The 13,939-nt window shown below is 33.4% G+C and overlaps 1 protein-coding gene and 1 long non-coding RNA gene across 4 annotated transcripts in view; one reads left to right on the plus strand and one right to left on the minus strand.

Moving 5' to 3' along the window:
- The window catches only part of Grm5 (glutamate metabotropic receptor 5), a 478,225-nt gene that overhangs the window by 373,759 nt on the left and 90,527 nt on the right, over nucleotides 1-13,939 (plus strand). The gene's annotated exons all lie outside the window — the stretch shown is intronic.
- LOC134477674 (uncharacterized) overlaps nucleotides 13,039-13,939 on the minus strand; it is a 56,725-nt gene continuing 55,824 nt past the window's right edge. The window contains exon 4 of the long non-coding RNA XR_010049804.1: nucleotides 13,039-13,799. This is a non-coding gene — a long non-coding RNA (uncharacterized LOC134477674). The remainder of the gene's footprint in view (nucleotides 13,800-13,939) is intronic.

Consider the following 13,939-nt stretch of genomic DNA (forward strand, 5'->3'; position numbering starts at 1 on the left):
TAGGAATCTGTCTATTTCTTCTGTATTATCAAACCTGTGAGAGTAGAAGTTTTCAAAAACAGATGTTGATGATCTGTATTTCTATAGAGTGTAGTGATTTCACATTTTTCACTCCTTATTGCATGAATTTGAGCTTTTTTTTCATTTGCTTAATAAGATTGGCTAGGGACTTATAAATTTTATTTATTCTTTCAAAGAACCAACTCTTTGATTCATTAATTCTTTGGACTGTTTTCTTAGTCTCTATTGCATTGATTTCTGCTCTTATAATTTCCTCTCATCTTTTGGCTTTGGGCTTGACTTGCTCTTCTTTTTCTAGATGTTTGAGGTGTAACATCAGGTTATTTATTTGTATTCATTCTGTTTTCCTGATGTGGGAAATCAGTGCAATAAATTTTCCTCTGAGGATGGCTTTCATTGCATCCCAGAGATTCCAGTAAGTTGTATATTCATTTTCTTGTAGGTATAGTTTAATTTCTTCTTTTAATTTCCTCTGTGACCCACTGATTACTCAAGAGTGTGTTATTCAGTTTCCATGCATTTGTGGGATTTCTGCAGTGTCTTTTATCATTAATTTCTAATTTCATAGCTCTATGATCCGATAACATGCAAGGGATAATTCAACTCTTTTACATTTATTTAAATATGTTCTGTGAATTAATATATGGTCTATCTTAGATAATGACCCATCTACTGCTGAGAAGAATGTGTATTCTATTATTGTTGTATGGAACACTCTGTATATGTCTACTAAGTCCATTTCTTCACAGGCGTGATTCAGTTCTGTTATTTCTTTGCTGATTTTCTGTCTGGTTTATCTGTTCCTGGGTGTCAATGGTGTGTGAAGATTTCCTATTAGAATTGTGTTACTGCTAATTTGGTTTTTGTATAACTGGGTGCTCTGGAATTTGGTGCATATATAATTAAGATAGTTATCTCTTCCTCTTGAAGTTTTCCCCTAACCAGTATGTAGTAACCTTCTTTATCTCTTCTGATCATTATTGGTTTGAAGTTCACACTGCAAACAGAACAGCTACTCTCGCTTTTTTGGGAGAGGTTCCTGTTGCATGAAGTATTGTTTTCCATCCTTTGACTTTCAGTCTGTGAGTATCATTTTGGGTTAGATGGGTTTCTTGTAGACAGCATATGGCTGGATGTTGTTTCTTGATCCATTCTGCCAGTCTTTTTCTTTTAGTTGGTGCATTAAGAGCATTTGCATTAATGGTTATAACTGTTATATGTTGGCTTATTGTTGACATGTTATCTTTCTGCTGTTGCTTCTTTATCTTTCTGTTCTGTTTAATTGTCTGCTTTGTTTAGGGGTTTTTTCCTAAGTGTATCTAAACTGTCTTTCAGTATTCTTTGCAGGGTTGGCTTGGTGATCATGAAGTTCTTCAGCTGTTCTTTGTCATAAAAGTATCTTATTTCTCCATCAATTTTGAAGGACAGTTTTGTAGAGTACATCAATCTAGGTTGGAAATTATTTTCATTTGGATCTGAAATAATTCACTCCATGCTCTTCTTGACTTTATTGTGCTGAGAAGTCTGCTGTGATTCTGATAGGTTTTCCTTTGTAGGTGATCTGTCTTTTCTCTCTGACAGCTTTTGATATTCTATTCTTTTGTTAGATTTCTGGGATGATGATTATTATATGTCTGGGTGTAGTATTATTTTGGTTATGGCTATTTGGAGTTCTGTATGCTTCACTGACCCTGATGTCAGTTTCCATTTTCAGGTTTGGGAAATTTTCAGCTATTGCTTCTCTAAATTTCCTCTTGACTCATATAAATGCAATATGTAACTTTCTGTGACTGTCAATTAATTTGCTTAACGTAATGTTCCATCCATTTTCTTACAAATAAAAGGATTTCACCCTTTTGAACAGCTGAATAATATTCTATTGTTATGTAATCCACATTTTTTAATCATCTTTTGACAAGCATCTGGGCTGTTCCACAGCTTAGCTATTATAAATTGGGCTGCTTTAAACATGTTATGCATCAATCACTGCAGTACGCTGTCTTTAATTCTTTCAGGAATATACTAAAGAGTTTAATAACTAAATCAAACAGTGCTATTTCTAGTTTTTTTTTAAATTTTATTTAAGGAGAAAAGAAAAAAGAAAAAAGAAAGCAGAGAAAGGGTACAAGTTATACAGATTTACAGAAAAAAAATGAACAGTAGGAAATCACTAGTTAATGGATTACATATTGTCATCTTAGAAATAATTGTTCAAGTCACAAAATTAAAGCTTGTAAAGTGGACATTCCATCAATGATACTGCAAACAGTTCTGTTCAATGATCCAATAAAACTCTGTTATATCATTTTCTATCTTATACACTTAAATATACATGCAGTTATATAGTTTAGAGGAATTTCCATATTGATTTCCATAGTGTTTACTACTTTATGTTCAGATCAACAGTGTAGAAAATTTCTTTCTTTCCCTTACATTCTCATTAGCAGTCATAGTTTTTTTTAAATTTATTCTTATGATAATTACTTTGATTGGAGTGAGTTGAAATCTTTGTGTAGTTTTGGTTGCTATTTTCTTAATGGTTATGATTGTTGAACATATTTTAATATATTCACTGACCATTTAATTCTGAAAAATATCTACTCAATTAATGTCTTCATGTATTGAATGGGTTACTTGTTTCAAGAGAGCTATTTTTGAGTTCTTCAAATATTCTAAGTAATCATATATCAGTAGAATGGTAAGCTTCCCCCCCCCATTCTGTAGGGTTGTCTCTTCACTCTGTTGATGGCTTCCTTTGATAGTATTTAATTCAATATAATTTTATCCATTAATTCTTCCTATAATTTCCTCACTAATAGAATTTTATTAAGGAAGATTAACTGTGCTGTAGAGTTCAAGTGTTTTCTTTGCTTTTATCTATCAGTTTCAGAGTTACTTGCCCTATGCTTAGGTCTTGGATCCATTTTGATTTGATTTTAGTACAGGATGGGAGATAGGAATCTAGCTTCAATTGTCTCCATGTGGATATTCAGTTTTCCCAGCATCCTTTGTTAAAGAGATGATTTTTATGATCCTTTTGTTGGAACTCAGATAGTTGCAGGTACATACATTTTTTTCTGTGTCTCCTATACTTTTATTTTTGTCTACTTGCCTGTTTTAATGCTGGTATGATATCATTTGTATTACTGTATAATTCTTTATATAATTTAAAATTGTATATTTTGATGCCTCCAGCACTGCTAATGTTGCTCAATATTGCTTTGGATATTCTGAGTATTTTGTGCTTGCATATAAATTGTAGGATAGTTTCTTTCCAGTTCTGTAAAGAATATTTTAGTGTTTCGACAGGTATCATATTGAATCTGTGCTCCATTTTAGTAATACTGTCATTTTATCAACATTAATTCTGCCAATCTATGAACACGGATGTCTATTTTTTAGTATCTTCTTAAATTTCTTGATTCAGTGTTATTCAACCTTGATGATAGTGGTCTTTCACCTTGGTCAGGACAATTTCTAGGTATTTTATCTACTTAAAGCATTTATGAATGGCATTGTTTTTCTGGTTTATTTCCTGGCAGTTATATTACTGTTTTATAGAAATGCTATTGATATTTGTGTATTCATTTTGTATCTTGACACATGGCTAAATTTATCAGCTCTAAAAGTCTCTAGTATAGTTTTTAATGTCTTCTACATGAGAAAAATATATCATCAGTGTGATAATGTGACAATTAAGCCAAGTAAGCCAAAATGACTGGCCTAAGTGCTACATACGATATTAGTAAACCATACCTCTGGATGTTCATGGGTCGTTCTTGGAGGCTTAAATTTAGGTACTGTATTTAATTCCTAGCTCCTACCTTTCTAAAACTTGTCTGTTCATTTTTCTGGCTTCCATGAGCCAAAGAGCTTTGTCCTACCATAACCCTGCACTATGCTGTTTCTGCCTTGCACCAGCCCACCATGGATAGAAACCTCTGAAATAATAAACCAAATTAATAATAAACCATTTTCCTTCTTTAAATTGCAGTTAGTAATAATTTTATAGCAGGGATAAAAAGCAGACTGACACAGTCTGCAATATGAAGAATTTGACTCATTCATTATATAGTCTTCATTTCATATCCTTTTTGTTCTTTTTCTTGCTTAATTTTATTTTTTCTCTTGCTTAAATTTAAAATTATAAGAACTGTTTTGAACACAAATGGAAAATATGGATATCTTTGTCTCATTCCTGATTTTTCAGGAAATGCTTTCAATTTTTCCCACTTCAGTATGATATTGGCTATAGATTTACAAGGTATGACTTTTATTATGGAAAAAAAATTCTCACACATATCCTCCAAGGTTATTTTCATGAAAAGATGTTCAGTATTGTTGAAGGGTTCATCTCTGTTTATTTAGATCACATGAAGTCTTTAAAATTTTAATTATATATTTATTTCATTTATTGATTTACAAATATTAAAATATCCTTGCATTTGTGACACTGAACCAACTTGTTCATGTTGTAGGACCTTTTTAATATATTCTTTAGTTCCTTCAAGAATCTTACTGAGGAAGGAGCTGGGGAGATGGTGGATCAATAGGCAGCAAAATAAAGAGCCTCTCTGAAAGAAATAGCTCAGATGCTAGAATAAAACATCCTGGAGAAGACCAGATGGAAGGAAATGATCCTCTTGACCCTGGAAGAAGTGGACAGAAGACTAGCCAGGCACGCTCCCACTGGAGCCAGTCTCATTGTGTACAAAATGCAGCTGGAACCTGAAGACATGAGGCCCTGGTGAAGTTGGGGGTTGAAGTTTGGGGGAAGCCTAAGGACCTAGCAGGAGGATACTTGCACAGAGGGTAGTGGAGAAATGGAGAACAGCATTTGGCTTGGAGATCTATACTGGCATGTGGTGAGTGTAGGGAAATCAGTCCTTCCATGGGAGTGGGCAACTGGCTGGTGAAATTTTGGAGTCAGGCAAGATAAGCCTGGAACTCAAACTGCAGCAGTTTCAGTTAGCCACTCCTAGCACAAAGCACATTGGTGAGAATTTCTTGGACTGAGTTTTGCCCCTGTTCATGATCCAATAGCCAAAGATGATGTTTCCCCGAAGCTATACCTAACTGGCCCCATCTGCACAGCACACATTAAAGTGATGAAGACTCCCAGTGGTCAACCAGCTCAGAAAGGAGGGGCCCTACTCCTGCTTGTACTTCAGCAGTCATCAGCAGACTGGGGAGGGCCACAAACCCTAACTAGCTTCTTCAGAGTAATCATAGCCAACACAGGAAGTTGCAAGGACCCTTATTATCCACTCACCTGGAAGAAACCAGAAACATGACAAGAGAAAGAAACAAAAGGAAGTCTCCAATCCCCAACCCAAATTATACTGGCCCAGGACAGGTAAACACAGAAGAGATCAGGGATGGCACACCTGTGGTGTTGGGGGGAAAAAAGCATCTGACATAAAGAATTATCTTCATGACATTATAAAAGAACTAAAAACAGAAATTCTAATGCAAGTAAAGGAAAATATAAGAAAAATAATAAAAGAAATGCTAGGTACCTTTCAAAAGACACAACGGAAGAATGGGAACACATAGAAAAAGGAGAGAAATCTTCAATGAATAATATTTTTAAAAATCTAGAATACATGAAACAGATTCAAAGAGACTACCAGAAAATTAAAAACTCCATTAAAAATTGGCAAAACTGCTTAAAAGAAACTAAAGATAGACTATCAGACCTTGAAGACAGATTTGCAATGTGTGATTGCAAAAGGAAAGATCTCTTAAAAATAACAAGGAAACAGGAATTAACAGTACAAAGACTAGAAGATGACAAGAAGATCTATAACTTAAGAATAAAAAATGTGAGTGAAGAAGCAGAAGTAAAGAGAAATGAAATACAATGTCTATTTACAGAAATAATTAAAGAAAACTTCCCAAGCATAGGAAAAGGAAATAATATCCAGATATATTAGGCATACAGAACTCCAGCCAGCTATAACCAAAATAGATCTATACCTAGACATATAATAATCAAGATCCCAGCAATTCAACACAAGGACAGAATATTAAAAGCTGTCAAAGAAAAGAAACAGATCACCTATAAAGGAAAACCCATCAGAATCATGATAGATTTCTCAACACAAATCATCAACTCAAGTGGAGCTTGGAGCAAAGTATTCCAAGCTTTGAAAGAAAGTAACCTCTGCCAGGGATCTAGCTCAGTGGCATAAGTGCCTGCTTTGCAAGAGCATGGTCATGTGAGTTCAATCTTTAGTACAAAACAAAACAAAAAAAAAAAAAAAAAAAAAAAAAAAAAAAAAAAAAAAAAACCTCTAACCCAGATCGATATACCCTGAAAAACTATCTCTCAAAATTAATGGAGAAACAAGATGCTTCTGTGACAAAGAGGAACTGAGGAAGTTCATGAGCCCAAATCCAATCCTACAAAAAATACTGAAGGGCATTCTAGAGAGAGAAAACAGAACATGGTTTCAAGCACAGTGACAGAGAACACTTCCTGAATGGGGCAGACAGTGGAATGAAGGGGAAAATTGGACAACCAATGGCTGAAAAAAAAATAGCATGGCAGAGATGAGGCAGAGAAGATTGGCCATAATCACAAACATAGATGACCTCGATACATTCATAAAAAGAAACACGTGCAGAGTGGATCAGGAGATAGGGTCCATCAAGATGCTCTCTATAAAAAATATAATTAATGAGAAAGAGGGATTATGGACTGAAAGTCAAAGATGAGAAAATAATGGTCTGTGTGACAAGGAGCCAAAAAAGTGGGGATAGCTTGCCCATCAGCTGCAGATTGGTTAGAAAGACACAACACTTTTATACAATGGAGAACTACTCAGCTATAAGAAAGGAAAATCTTGATGCTCTTGTAGATAAATGGATACAACTTGAGACCAAGCTCAGGGATAAAAAGTTTCAGAACCACATAGGTAAATAGTGGGTTCCCTCCCTAACCTAAAAACTAAAGGAAATAGTGGGATACAAAATGTACAATGCACCCTGTGAAAGTGAAAGGGGAGGAATTGTCTAAATAGGGAAGGCAGAGGACATTGGTAATCTTGTATCATGATTTGAAACCCAAATTGCTTTCATCACTCTGTTTAGGTTGGTTATATTCTGTTCCAGTTTGTCTATTTGAACTAGATTTGAACAGATATTCCAAAAATAGAAGGATATACTATGGTAACCATTTTTAATTTCCTATTAACTTAATCTGAAACCTTGTATTGATTTCACTGCCTTGTTTTGACTGATTTTATTTGAATCTGTCTTGTTCAATCCCTGCCTTGTCCATTTACTGTAGTATAGACTGTGTATTTTTAACAGAACACTATAAATATCTCTTGAATCCATCTGATCTGTTTAATAATTCTTTAAGTGTGTGTGTGTCTATGCATGTGTGTGACTGGTTGTGACAGTGGGTTATTCAAATACTCTGTATAATTATGCCCCTTTATGCATTAGTGCTTGTGACTTTCTAAATATTCTATGTATGTGCACAGTTTATTCATCACTGGCATATCTTGGAAATGCATAATAATTGCATTTATGTTGGAAAATTGGTGCATATGTATATCACATTTGATTATTTGTACATCTCTCTTCCACTAACTTTTCCCTGTCTGCTTGCCCAAATCCTCTTACCATGTCTACAAAGTCTACTTTTGTTTTCTATTTTACCACATCTTTTACTCTTTATACTTATTTTGGATTTTTCAAATAAGAAAAACCATCTGTGTTAGATTTATTTTACTTAACTTTAAGGTCTCAAGACCAGTCTTTTCCTACAAATGACTCAAATTTATTTTTTTTTTCTGGTTTAGAAGTATTTCATTTAATACATATAGCACATTTTGTTTTTCCATTTATTTGATGATGGAAATACATGCCATTTCTATAATTTGGGTATGTATCACTATAATATAATGAATTTAACTCTTCTGAAAAGATGCCAGAAGTAGTAGAGTTGGGTTAAATGGCATTTTGAATTTTTTCAGGAGCCTTCATACTTAGTTCTATAATTGTACTACTTTACATTTGCACCAATGATATGGAAAAATTCATATTTCCTCAAAACCTTGCTATTATTATTGGCTCTTGAGTCCTTCATAATAGTCATCCATACTATTGTCTTACATACTAATGTAAGACAAAATCTCACTGTGGTTTTGATTTTCATTTCTCTAACATTGAAGAATGCTGAACTTCTTTTATTTACTTATTGGACATTCTCACATTGAATATTTTTATTCATTTCTATTGCCTATTTTGATTAAGTCTTTTGCTTTTTCACATTTTAGCATATTTTTGCAATATTTTTTCATATTTTTGCAGATCACAAATGCCTGTGAATCTCTTGTTAGTGAACTCTTTGATTCATTGCTCCTTTGTAGTGTTTGTCTCAATTTCATTAATTTCTGATCTGATCCTTAAAATCTTTGCTTATAAAAGTTATGGATTTGAATTGATACTGTTTTCTAGAAGCTTGAGATGTATATTAAGTAACTTGAGATTGTGCTATTTTTAATATGGGAATTTATAGCTTAAATGCTATCCTCTCTCAACTACTTTCATTTGGTGTCATAAAGTTTTGATATGTTATCCTGTCATTATTTGATTCTAGGCAGTTTTCAATTTCTTTACTGATTTCTTCTGTGAGCACTGATATTGCATGATGTATTATTTAATCTCCATGTGTTGTGAAATTTTCTGTTGTTTCTTTTTCTACTGATTTCTCGTTTCATTCTGATGTGATCCAGTAGGATGCCAATAATTGTTTCATTTTCTATATTTATTTAAGGATGCTTTAAATTCTAAAACATAATCTTGTTTGTTGGTTTTTTGTTACTGAATCAGACACTTTATAGATATTCATAAAGTCCATTTATTTGATAGTTTGGTTCAACTCTGATTTCATGATTTTTTTTTTCTGATTTACCAGAGATCACCCATTATGAATGTATACCTGTCCTTTTATGTCCAACAGGCTTTTTGTGTGATGCAAAGATATATGATACATATATATTTTAAATTGTTGTCTCTTTCTAGTGAATTGTTCCCTTTGGCATTACCTAATAACATTATTTGTTTCTGATCAGTTTAGGCTTGAAGTCAACTTTGTCTAAAGAGAGGATAGCTACTTTTGTTTTCTGTCAGTCTCCAGTTTCGTAGCTTATGGTTTTTAATCCTTTTACTTTCAGTCTATGTGTTTCTTTGAGGATGAAGTTTTTCTCCTGTAAGAAATATTAGGATGAATTTTGATCCCATCTTCTAGTCTGTGACTTTTGATGGGACAGTTGAGACCATTAATAATGAGTGGTATTATTTAATCTTACTTTAAACTTTGTAATTGCATTATTTTTTTCACTGATAATTTCCTTTTATTTTTCTTTTAACTACTTTTCCAGTTAGATGAATTTTATTTTTGGAGCTCTTGGGTGATACTGGCCTCACAGTTTATGTGAGTAGGATTTTTTTTGTGTGTGTAATGGTGATCTGCTGGTCATTACTTCCTTTAAATTCTTTGTTGTGGGAAGCCATTATTTGCCCATCAATTTTAAAAGATAACTTTGAAGAGAAGGATACAATAAATCTGGATTAACAACCGCTTTCCTTTAAGTCTTGAGAAATGTCATTAAAGCCTCATTGGCCTTTAAACTTTGTGTTAAGAATCTGTTGTTATTCTTATATGATATCTTTTATAGGTTACTTGATGTTTTCCACTAGCAGTTTTTATTATTTTCTCTCTGTACTGAATTTCTGCAATGCTGAATCCTCTTATGTAGAGGATTTATTCTAGTTATGACTACTAGAGATTTTCTATGCCTATTTTACTTTACACTGAAATTTTTTCCCAGATTTGAACTTTTTTGTAGTATTTTTTAATGAATAACGTTTTTATGCCTTTGGTGTGACCTTGTAACCTTCCGTTTTCACTTGTGATTCTTGGGTTGCTTTCCTGAGTCATCTCGCAACTGTTGAATCCACTATCAATAGTTCCTTGTTTTAGTGTATTACTGAGTTCAACATCAAATACATTACCATTGTTCTCAAATTCTAAGAGTGCCTCCTCAGATTAGCCATTTCTGTTGCCTATTTTCAAGTGTACTTTTCATATCAAGATTTCTAATAGATTCCTTTTCATAATTTTTGCAAAAGTGATCATATCTATCTCCTTAATTTCAAACTAATTTTAGTTTATTCCTTCAAACTAAGACATTTTATTAAATATTTTCATTTTATGTAAACTTCTTTAAACTCACTATACATCTTATTGATTTGCATATTAGCTTTTTCTTTTATATCTTACAATATTTTAATCATTTGGTTTGTGAATAAAAAATACCATTAATTCTGTTTGCTCTTGGTTTCCAGATATTTGAAGTATCCATTTTCATTCTTTTGCTTTCTGTCTATGTGTCTTTTCAGGTATGCTGCATTTCTTTCATGGAGTGTATAGTCAGGTCTTGTTTTTTGATTCAACCTGGTTGTCTCTTCCTTTTAACTGTAGGATTAGAACCATTTACATTGTGTTATATTTGAAAAATGTTTACTAATTCCTATTTTGTTGAATTTTTGTGTTTGATTCATTCCTTTACTCGTATGTTCATCTATTCTTCCAATGAGATTCACATTTCTTCTTGTTCCTGTGATAGTATTTAAACATGAAGTATTCCCTGCAGTGCTGGCTTAGTGGGCATGAGTTTCTTGTATTTACACTTATAATGAAAGGTCTTATTATATTTCAACTCTGAAGGATAACCTCATATGATACAGAAATACTGAATGACTTTTTTTTTCAGGAATTTAAATGCATAGTTTCAAGATCTCTTGGTTTTTAAAGTTTCTGATTAACCTGGTATTATTCTGATGGGTTTACCATTATAATTGATTTGGTATTCCTTTCTAACAGCTGTTAGAGTTCTTACTTTGTTCTTAATTTTTGACAGTTTCACTGTGATATGTCATGAAGAAGTTCTTTCCTCATCATGTCTCTTTGGGGTTCTAAATGCTTCCAGTGCCTTGATATCTACATCATTCTACCTACTTTGGCAATTATGTTCTACAAAAGTACTATGAGTTTTCCATGTCATTATCTTATATATTTTACCCTTCTTTGAAGTCCATGAGTTTAAAGTTGGTCTTTCACTGTTGTCAAAGAGCTGTTGCATATTCTATTTGATTCTTTTTGTTTATTTTAATTATTTTCTCCTGTTTTATTTTATTAGTACATAGTTACAGAACACAGTGATGACATTCATCATGTATACCTGACACATTTTAATTCTTTTTTAATGCCCTCTATTTCCCCATCTTTTAGGCCTCTTCTCATTTGTAAAAGCACTATCTTCCTGTTTTCCATTATTTTTTCTTTTGTTCTATAATCATTTATATTTTGTTTCTAAGAGATACAATGTGATATTTTAGCTTGTTTATTTCATTTAACATTATGCTCTGATTTATTTCATTTAACATTATGGTCTTAGGGTGGATATATTTCCCTTCAAATAATTCAAGTTTATCCTTCTTCGTGACAGAGTAGTACTCTGTTGTGTATAAACAACACATTTTCTTTATTCATTCAACTGTTAATTGACATATAGGCTGGTTCCAAGTTTTACCTACTGTAAGTTGTGTTGCTATAAACATGGGTGTGCATGTTACTCTGTGATATGATTTCTTTAACTCTTTCATAAGACATATGGAAGTGGGATACTTTGAGATAGTGTTTTTGCTTTTATTGCTGCCTGAATGTTCTTGGAAATACACCTAGTTTTCAGGCTCTGATATTTTTTCTTCTATATTATTTAGCTGACTACTGAGATTTTTCAATTGAGTTTTTTATTTAACTAAGGTTTTTCACTTCCAGATATTTTGATTCTCTTTCATAACCTCCATTAATTGAAGTGCTATTTCACATTCTGCATTTGTTTCCTTAATTCACTAACTTGTTTATCCATATCTTTGAGTTCATGGATCATTTTCACAATTGTTCCATTTAGGTGTTCATTTTTGTATTCTTTAAATTTGTTGATCACTTAACTGCTAACTAAGAAAACTATGTGACTGAGCAAGGTGTGGGAGGGCACATCTATAACCCTAGTACTGAGGCGTCTGAGGCAGGAGCATTGCCACAAGTTCAAGGGACAGCCGGACAGCCTGGGGCTATGTACTGAGACACTATCTCAAAAAAAAAATAAATAAGTAAGTAAAGGAAAAAGAAAATAAAGAGTAAAACAGATTATTATCATGATAATACTAATCAGAATAAATAAAAAATTTCTTGTATGGAGTTTAATCCACATCAGTGTCTATGAGTTTGCTTAAGATTGAGTTTTAAACTGTTGGACAGATGTTATTATGTTTTCTCATGACCCTTGGTGTTTGTGTTAAAGTTTTTAAGTCAGTTGAGGTGAGTATCATTAACACTATTTTGTGAGGTCTTTTTTCTAAGTGGCTCTCATTTTGTGATGTACCGTAGGCTGTGTGCACATTTATCAGTGTGAAAGCAACCAGTTAACCTATTCAAATCCCTCGGACCTCTTTATAAGGAGAAAATAACCACAAGTAATGTCAACACCTAAAACTCCAACCATACATCAACCTATGATTGTAAACGTGTCTAAAACTATCTGCTATTTTACTAACCCAGAACAGGAAGTAGAGAATAATTATGTAGGATAGGTTAGAAAAAATTATACATTAATGATAATAGTTTTACGTGTAAAAATAAAGTGTTGAGAGCAGAGAAATATGAGATGGTACAAGGAAAGAAAATATGAAGAGTAAGGAAAAGAATTTAACTAGGAAGTGATAGGGAGATTAAATCCAGTTAATGAACTTACAGAAAAGCAGTTAGAAAACCCTATGAAATAACACTTGATCTAAGAAAATATGTCAAAAAAAGCACACTATAAAAGCAAAAATAAGAACACACATGCATACACCCCCACAAAGAGAAAAATCAAACCAAAAAAATTAGGTCTAATATTCCTCCTTGTGCAGACATTGACAATGGCACAATCATTTCCCTTAGATTTTTATTGTTAGAAACCACCTTGTACAAGGAGGGTTGTGAAAAAAAAATTAATTTATACATAGTTCTTCTTCCCAGCCTCTGCCCACATATGAGAAACAAGCTAAGGCCATCCACAGCTACATTCCATCCTTCCATCGTTGAGGTTGGGTGCTAGAGCAAGGTTCTGAGTGGCAGGAGTGTTTCAAATGAAGGTACGGGAAAAACGTGAGTCCGCTACCAAGCATCTCACTTACATAGGTTGTTGACAGATCAGCATTATGTTCTCAAGTTCCAAACTCTGCAGAGTGAGCTCTCAGACACAGTGTCTGCACTCCCTTGTTTACGCTGAGAGTGTCTGAGTGAGCAGAAGTATTGCTTACCCTGGAACTGTTCTGGGATGAGACGCCAGGAAGATCCCACAAATGTAGGAATCACAAACATTGCTCCACACTCAGACTCTTTCTCCCTCCTCAAATCTCATAGAGCTGAATTCTTTATCCTGTAACAACACTCAACCTACCAATTTTTGTTTGATTTTGTTTTATCTTTCCACCAAATTGGATGATTGCCACAGATGGGTTTCACGCTATCCAACAACCATACTGAGGAGTTTGAAGCTTGAAGTCTGGTCTTCTGTACCCAGATGCTGGAGTATATTCCACTTCTACCTGCTTTTAGTTTTCTGTGTCACAGGTAACATTTTTCTGAGCCAACATTCACTCCTAAGGAGCCTGCATATTGCCTCTCTGGAGATAAGTAGCTGTTGTATCTTGAAGAGTTAAAAAAAGAAAAAATCAGAATTTATTTTCCTACAATATGCGTTGGTTTGCATACATATTTTGAAGCAGCTTGTGAGTGCTCACTACCTCAAACCCACCATGATGATCTGAGAACAATGAAATTTTAAAG

Source organism: Cavia porcellus, unplaced genomic scaffold (genome assembly GCF_034190915.1).
Source record: "Cavia porcellus strain 051 isolate PalLab524CR breed Dunkin Hartley unplaced genomic scaffold, mCavPor4.1 scaffold_9, whole genome shotgun sequence".
In the NCBI taxonomy this organism is placed as follows: Eukaryota; Metazoa; Chordata; class Mammalia; order Rodentia; family Caviidae; genus Cavia; species Cavia porcellus.